General features: G+C 48.2%; 1 long non-coding RNA gene across 1 annotated transcript; it reads left to right on the top strand.

Moving 5' to 3' along the window:
* Window positions 1-3685: 3685 nt before the first annotated feature.
* LOC147971143 (uncharacterized) lies at window positions 3686-7066 on the top strand. Its single transcript, XR_015603290.1, has 2 exons — window positions 3686-4053; window positions 6775-7066. It is a non-coding gene; the product is annotated as an uncharacterized LOC147971143 (long non-coding RNA).
* Window positions 7067-8360: the final 1294 nt, after the last annotated feature.

Raw genomic sequence — 8360 nt, 5'->3', positions numbered from 1 at the left:
CATAACCATACTTACAGATAAATGGTCGAGGAAGGTGTTGAACTGGGTTTCGTCTTTGTCATTCATGTACTGAATCCATGTTGGGAGGATATGTACATGACACCTAACGGCAACCGCTTCCTTTGATACTAACTTGGCTGACTCTGTAGCATCACGTGGCCTTTTTAAACCTGCCTCAAAACGGATCTCCATTCTTCCTCCTCTAGATTTAGTTAACCTATCGAGCATTATCCCTGATGTTTGTTTCCTCTTGCGCCTAGGTGCTAGTCCAGCAACAAAAATAGGAAGTTTTAGTGTACATCGAACTGTGAGACTACATATAAAGAAGCATGCAACTGTAACTTGACTCCATCAACTACCTTCTTGCTGCTGAAGCTCACAAAGTTCATCTGATCTTGCCAACTCATCTTGTGTCAAGAGTGCTTCGGAAGTAGTGTCAGGTGGCAAGGGAGCTTGGGAACGTGATGCTAGCTGAGTTGACCAATGAGTAAATCGTACAGCTGGTGGTACTGTGGAAGGTGTTGCAACAACTAGGTATGTCTCTGCTTGTTTGGTGGCAGCTATTTGTTTCTGTTTGGCTTGTTCTGCAGCTCGTGTAGCATGGGATACACTGTCGGTACAATTTTCCGCTGGACTTTGACCTTCTATTGCACCATCAGTACCAGCAGAATCTGCAGGATTGTTCCGCTTCCCTTTCCCTGTCGTTTTGTGTTGCTTCCTCTTTCTCTGTGCCATGTTAAGTCAAGCCGACAAGAAAAACAAATAAAAAATTAGTTCTTCGGAACAAATGTACTTTGATGTAAGAACATGGTGTGATAGACAGATATTGTATGTTCTAGAAACAGGAACACATGTCTTAGCACAAGTATAATGTGTAAAGTAAGCGGATGAAATTCAACAAAATTAGAAGCAATACAAGCTAGACATCATACATAACATGCAACCACATATAACAGTACCAAGTTAGAGGGAGCACCTGTGATGGTGCACTAGGGGAGACGTGCTCATCACCAACACAGCTACGTTGAGTGTCTATGCATGTGTTGTCTTGGAAATCATCTTGGGGGATGGAGGAGTAGAATCTGTAGAGGCCCTTTGTTTGGAAGGAGCACCTTCATCCGCTGCCTTGCTAACTTCCTCCCGCTTTATGGATTTTGAATTGTCAAGTAAAACCGACAAGAAAAAGCAATAAAATTCACTCTTCAGAACTCATTCGTGCATGATACTGGCAATCACTACTTTGATGTAAGGCAAACACATAATTCCAGGATGGAATAATATGAAAAACAGGACGACATGACATATTCACAACTGTTTGTGTAAACTAAGCAGAAACCATTTCAACAAATAAGAAGCAATGCAAGCTAGACACCACATGAAAGATGCAACCAATATGACTCTGCCAAGTTAAAAGCGTCCCATCATAAATGGCATTTCAACAAATTAGAAGCAGTGCATGCTATAAATCATACGAAAGATGCAACTAATATCACACTGCATGTACTGAAGGTGTCTCGTCATATTGATTTATGCGGGATACAAAAAAATAATAGTTTTATGTGAGGACATGGTTAATAGATAGATGTACTATGTACTAAAAACAGGAAGGCTTGTCACATTAACAGGTATAATGTATAAACTAAGCAGAATAGCACATGCAATTTAACCAGAATAGAAGAATTACAATCTGGACAGTATATGCAACATGCAACCACATATCACGCTGCCAAGTTAGAGCAAGCACCTGCGATGCTAGTGTAGGGGAAATGGGTAATCAACTATAGATCTACGTTCACTATCTTCATCTAGCCTTGCTGTTTCTTGAGAATCATGTGGGGAGGCTGACGCTGCATTCTTTAAATGAGGATCTTTTATCACAGTAGGCCTGACTGCCTCATCATAAGTGATTGACGAGGGATACACAAGAACATTAGTTTGATGTAAGAACATGGTTAATAGACATATGTACTAGTATGTACCAAAAACAGGAAGGCGTGTCATATTCAAAGATATAGTGTGTGAGCTAAGCAGATGCAATTTAACCAAATTGGAAGCAACACAAGCTAGACATCCGGCTCGAGTGGTGAGCATGATCATCTAGGACCTGAGAGCCTGGTGGGATGTGGGCTGCTTCGCCACCATCGTGGTTTTTTAGTTGACTTTCGGGTGATACATGTCTGTGCTGGGATTGTCATCGGCTCGGCCAGTGCTCTAACTAGCTATTTGTCTTCTGGTGCTCCCGGGATGGTGGTTCATGTAAAAAATATCTTTCCTTATCTTGATAAAGACCGACTTCAGCCTTTCGAATACAAGCTAGACACCATATGCAACATGCAACCACATATGACACCGTGAAGTCAAAGCAAGCACCTGGGATGGTGGTTCATGGCGAGCGAGATCATCAACTCCAGAGCTACATTCCCCGTCTCCATCTGCAAACCCTATACCCTTTAAAGTCTTGAAACGTGTCTGGCCTAGTCGCGTACCTCGCTGGAGCTACTTCTCTCTTCTCTTTTCTGCTTTTGTCAAGGCAGGGTCTGAAATACCCTTGCATAAAAACACAACAGTGAGAGTATGGGTGAAGTGTGTGCAGAACTAGTGCACTGTAAAAGTAGCAGATAGCAGGTGGCTGAAAAATAAATGACAGGAGACATATGATAGCTCTACAACATTGCATGGCAAACAAAATTAGATTCAACTCTGTATGATTTTGTAATATATGAGCACAGGAAATGCAGGTACTCCTCCAGCACACCAGCGCATGTGGTCCTATCAAGATAACAGTCGACTGAAAATAAATAGGCCAGTCGATTTTTTTATGAACCGTCCGATCTATAAGGAACGGGCAGATGTCCCTCATCTACCTCCCGCGAGTCACTGTTGACGATCTTTCTCGAACCGCCAGCGACCACCGGCCCAGACCCCTGCCTCTGCCGCCCCACCCTCCCCTCGATCTCACACCACCGCCGTGCTTGGCAGCGCCCCCAGGCCATCCCTTTAATCCTGGCCGACCTCTAGATCGGGCGCCAGCAGCTCTAGGCCCCACACGCCCCTAAGATAAACACTGAGGCGCTGCTTCACCGGTGTAATAGGCGGACTAGCACCTTGTAACCCCCCCCCCAATGTCATGCCACAGTAACCTCACCTTAATGATGCTGTGTCACCATTCTTTACTGAGCTAGCTATCACTTGATCAACTCTGAAGTCAAATTCCAATTAAATTCTCAAGTCAAATTTATTGTTTCTTCAAACATTAAAAAAATTGTTGGTTAGGTTGAAACTAATTACTAAGTAATTTTCATGTAGAAAAAAATATTATTTGAAGTATTAAATTGCCCCTAATCTTTTTAAAACAGTGTCAAAACAGCAACATTTAACCCTGTTCTATTTAAACGAAATTTAAATGGATTCCAACCAGCCTCAACCTTTTTGAGCCAACTCAGTATATTGCCAAGTAATTATGTTACAAGTTTCATCTTTTACAAAAATCATTTAGTAGCTCAAAATAATGCAAAACAGGAGGAAAGACAAAACAGTAAAGTAAATTAAAAAAGGAAAACCTATCACTATGCCTCTGGGCCTTAAGGTAATAGTTTTGGCCCAACCCACCCCCAATCCTCTCCTACCAGCTACAGGAGCAGCCAGGGCAGTCGTGGCGCCATCTCCATGGCCTGTGCCACATGCGTCGAGCATCCCCGGCTCCCTTGCCCTATATAGCTGCGTCGAGCCCTCCCGGCTAGCCCTAATGTCGCCCGCTTCTCCCCCTACCCCCTGCGTCGTTGCTCTCCTCCCCGGTCGCGTCCGACCTCAACCGAACGCCATCGTCGCCGCCGGCTCATCGTTGCCAAGACCACTGGCCAACCCTCGCCGTCGTGAGACACCTAGGACGACTGTCGTCGTCGTCCACATCGGCCCCGCCCTTCGGCTCGAGCCTGGGAGCTCTCTGTCGTCGACATCGATGTCATCTTCAACCTCCGGCCACCGCGACGCCATCGACGAATTCATCGCCTTCACTGCGTCCCCGGCCTCCCCGACCTCGCCATTGAGCTTGCAGTGAGCTCCTCTCCCAATTCCCCTGCTTTTCCCCTTTGATTTGTCACCGTCTGTGTTGCCCCACGAGGACCAGTCGCCATGGCCGGAGTTGGCCCGTCCATGCCCCTGGTCGGGCCCTTGCGCGTGCCCGCGCGCCTCCGCGCCCGCCCGTCTGCGCTTGTCCTCGGCCCCGTGCGTGTTACCGCGCGCCCCCTGGTCGCCCTGCCCCTGCGTGCGTGAGCTCCGGCCGCGCACAACGCGCGCCCGCGGCTGCTGTCCCCGCTCGCTGCTGCACGCATGTGTGTGCTGCTCGCTGCCGGTTGCTGCTTTGTGCTGAAGCCGCCCACTACTGCCACTGCTAGTTGTTGTTCCAGCCGATGCTAGTTGCTACTAGTGGCCATGGCCGTGGCAATGTCCAAGCCTGTGTGGTGTACGTGTGTATGCACAGCCGCCACCGGTCGGCCGTGCATTTTGTCTTAGGGGCTAATTACTAATTAGTTTAACTACTAGGCAATGATAGTGGCCCCCACTATTAGCTAATCTAATTTAATTAAAGTCTAGTTAACCATAGACAACGACACGCAGGACCCACAGAAATTAATCACTCGTTGACCAATCGACAGGTCAACATTAACTGCTGACTGGGCAGTCAACGGGGCCCACTGTCAGCTTCTATGCTACTTTGCTGTGCACTTTGTGTGTGCACGTAGCAATTTAATCTTTATTTTCGAATTAATACTAATTTCAGAATTTTAATAAAACTTTGAAATTAAATAGAAATTAAACCGTAACTCGAATGAAAATGTTTTCTACATGAAAGTTGCTCAGAACGACGAGACGAATCCGAATACATAGTCCTTTTACCTGTCAGGTGCCTCTAACTAGCTGAACATGGAACATTCCCCCTCCGGTCATCTGTTTGACACAGGTCCGGAACCAGGAAAACATTCCCGGTTGAATTCCCCCTTCACCTAAATCGTGTAGCCTTATGTTAGGTCACACCCGGCACAGCATATTGCCATATTATGCTTTGTGATGCTATGTTTGCTTTATATTTATTGTTTCTTCCCTCTCTTCTCTCCGGTAGACCCCGAGACCGATGCCGCCCCTGCGATCGACTACATCAACGATGACACTTCTTCCTTTTCAGTAGAGCTTCCAGGCAAGCCCCCCTTTGATCATCCCGATATCGCCCGTTCCATTCTCTCACACTTGCATTAGATTTTGCTACTGTTATTGTTTGCTCCTATTCTGATGCACAGCCTGCTTTTGTAACCTACTCATTGTTACCTTACATGCTTATCCTAAACTGCTTAGTATAGGTTGGTTAGTGATCCATCAGTGACCCCCACCTTGTCCTTGTTGCCCCGCTTTATGTTCGATGACTCGATCAACGTGATCGACGTCCAGGCCCCGACACCGCACATCACCCCCTAGTTGTACGACTCTGCAAAGTTACAATCGAGTGCCGAGGGTGACACCTCATACATCACTCATGATGAGATCTCTGTAGTGTAGCTATTCAGTTGTGGTCATCGAGGGTGATTTCCTCCTTAACCACTTCCGATACGACTCTGTCGTGCAACCCCTCAAGAGTGAACCTCGAGGGTGGTTCCTCTTACGTTCACCTTGATGATTACATCGAGTGGAATCCATCAAGGGTGGTTCCTCAGGGTTCCCCTTGGCGTTAGACACATAGTTACTATGACTTTACACTGAACCATGTTACTAAAGATAGGTCGGCCCTGAGGGGTACCCGTGTGAGCTTAATGGTGAGTGATGTGGAGTCGGGTTGACCTGGAAGGTGCCCGCGAGAAACTTACGAGGCGTGGCCGGGCATTCTTAGCCCTTGCTGAAAGTACTCGAGGCGGGGCGATGGGGTCACATCTTTCGTGAGTCTCTGCTCGTGAGCGCACTACCAACACACCAACGTTTTGGATATTTGATCTGAGGGGCCTCTGGCCTGATAGCACTAACCATCACATGGGCATTGTATGGGTGTTCTGCGTCATATGCATCAGCCAAAGCTTATTAGACGTCAGCGACTGAGCGGCGCGTGTCGGGTTGGACTGGTAAGCTCCTGCCTTTTTAAGGAGGTAGCTAGGTCTGCTCACCGGCCGCCCACGCAACGTGCAGGAGTTTCCGGGGCGATGGCCCATGACCCCTGGGGGCATAGGTTTACTCTAGCATGCTGACCTCTCTATTAAGCCTAGGTCGGGTTGCAGCGTATTGTTTGGCCGAGGCCGGGCATGACCCAGGAAAGTGTGTCTGGCTGGAGTTAATCGAGCGTGCTGGGTAAGTTGGTGCACCCCTGCAGGGAAGAAAACATCTATCGATAGCCTGTCCTACGGTAACAGGCACTTGGAGTTGTATCCCGATCGATACAACTAGAACTGGATAGTTGAGGTGATAACTGGATAGTATGGCTTTGGGATTGCTTTCTCGTAGGGAGTCGAGAAAGGATCTCTGGTCGAGGTTGATAACACTGCTACTACTTTACTTTATGCCACTCTTATATCTTCTGATGCTGCGTTACGCTTGAAGATGCTAGTCTTCGATAGGCTAGGCTTTCCCCCTTCTCTTCTGGCATTCTGAAGTCCGGTCCACAGATACATCCCATTTCATTGATATCGATGCATATGTAGTGTAGATCCTTTCTTCCGAGTACTTTGGATGAGTACTCATGGTTGCTTTGCTCCCTTTTTTCCACCTCTTTCCATTCTTCTCGGATGGTGCAACTAGATGGTGGAGCCCAGGATCCAGACGCCACCTTCGAGGACGACTGCTACTACACTGAGGGTGCCTACTACTACGTGGAGGCCGCCGACGACCAGGAGTAGTTATGAGGTCCCAGACAGGAGGCCTGGCCTTTTCGATCGTTGTTGCTTTTGTGCTAGCCTTCTTAAGGCAAAACTTGTTTAACTTATGTCTGTTCTCAGATATTGTTGCTTCCGCTGACTCTTATGTATTCAAGCTTATGTATTCGAGCCCTCTAGGCCCCTGGCTTGTAATATATAGCTTGTATTATTTTAAATTTGTGTCTAGAGTTGTGTTGTGATATCTTCCCGTGAGTCCTTGATCTTGATTGTACACATTTGCGTGTATGATTAGTGTATGATTGAATCGAGGGCGTCACAAGTTGGTATCAGAGCCGACTGCCTGTGGTAGCCCCCTTTCCAACTCCTTGGCCGAAGTTGAGTCTAGTCACTACAAAAACTTTTACTAACATGGTTGTGTGTCTTACGGGCCCACATCGCCATTGGGTGGTATTAGGATCTTCAATTTCTCGTCTATACTCTGGGACTCTGATCTCTCGTCTATTCAGGTTAAACATTTTACTAACTCTGACATTAGGCTCTCGTACCCACTTCCTCCCGGAGAGCCCCGACATTATCGATGATCGCTTGCTTCACCACAAGATTCTGCACATACTCCTCGATGTTTCTCGAGACACTGTGTCAACTACCTTGCAGTTCCTGACCATCGATAATCCCCGTAAATAAAATCCTTGCCGCTTGTACCTTCATCCCCAGTTGCTCCTGTTATTTTAAGATGCCCCGAAATACTCGTTGTTGTCGGCATTCTGGGAATGGGGGTCCCCAGACTTGCCTGCCTGCGGCTTGCGGCATGGCTCAAAGGGGGGCCCAGCACGGCCCATCTTCACCAACACAAACCCAAGACCCTCGCGAGGGGCCAAGCCTCGCGGGGCGGACGACGCGAAGCTTCCTCAGGCACGGCCTCGTCAGGCTGGCTCACGAGGAGGCGGAGAGATCAAGGCGGGGTACCTCACAAGATGCCCATGACGCAAGCCATGACAACTCAGGGCGCCAGGCGGGTGCCAGCCCGCGCAGCGTCCTCCTTTCCTCTTTGGTGCAAAGGGGGCAAGCGCAGCCGCGGAGTACCGAGGCATCAGGCAAAGGTTGCCATTTCGGTGCAACGAGACCAAGACCAGGAGGACTACGAGACGGAGGTCACCGTGGAGCCCAAGACGGCGTCATCACCAGAGCTTTGCGCAGGCGAAGACTACTTTTGTCAGGATAGCTGATACTTGTTGTCCCCCTTCAAATTAGCCCGCCATTGTTGGCTCCCTTCCCGCTCAATATTTGGGAAGAGGACCAGGGCCTCTATAAATAGGACCAGCCACCCACACAACAAGGGGGTCGGTCGGTCGGTCGGTCGGAGGAAAGCAGAGAAAGAGAGAGAAAGGTGACTGAACTCCTCCCGGCAGTTCATCGCCTCAGCCAAGAACAGACCCTCACGAGGCTGTTCTTCCTTGTATTGTTCATCGTCATCAGTCCAAGAGCCAATCCACACACCACACACTGGAG

The sequence above is a fragment of the Triticum urartu genome, chromosome 5A (assembly GCF_056163025.1).
Source record: "Triticum urartu cultivar PI428250 chromosome 5A, HENAU_Tu73, whole genome shotgun sequence".
Taxonomy (NCBI): domain Eukaryota; kingdom Viridiplantae; phylum Streptophyta; class Magnoliopsida; order Poales; family Poaceae; genus Triticum; species Triticum urartu.
Note: the sequence above shows the minus strand (reverse complement) of the source record. Positions and strands in the feature narration are given on the sequence as shown.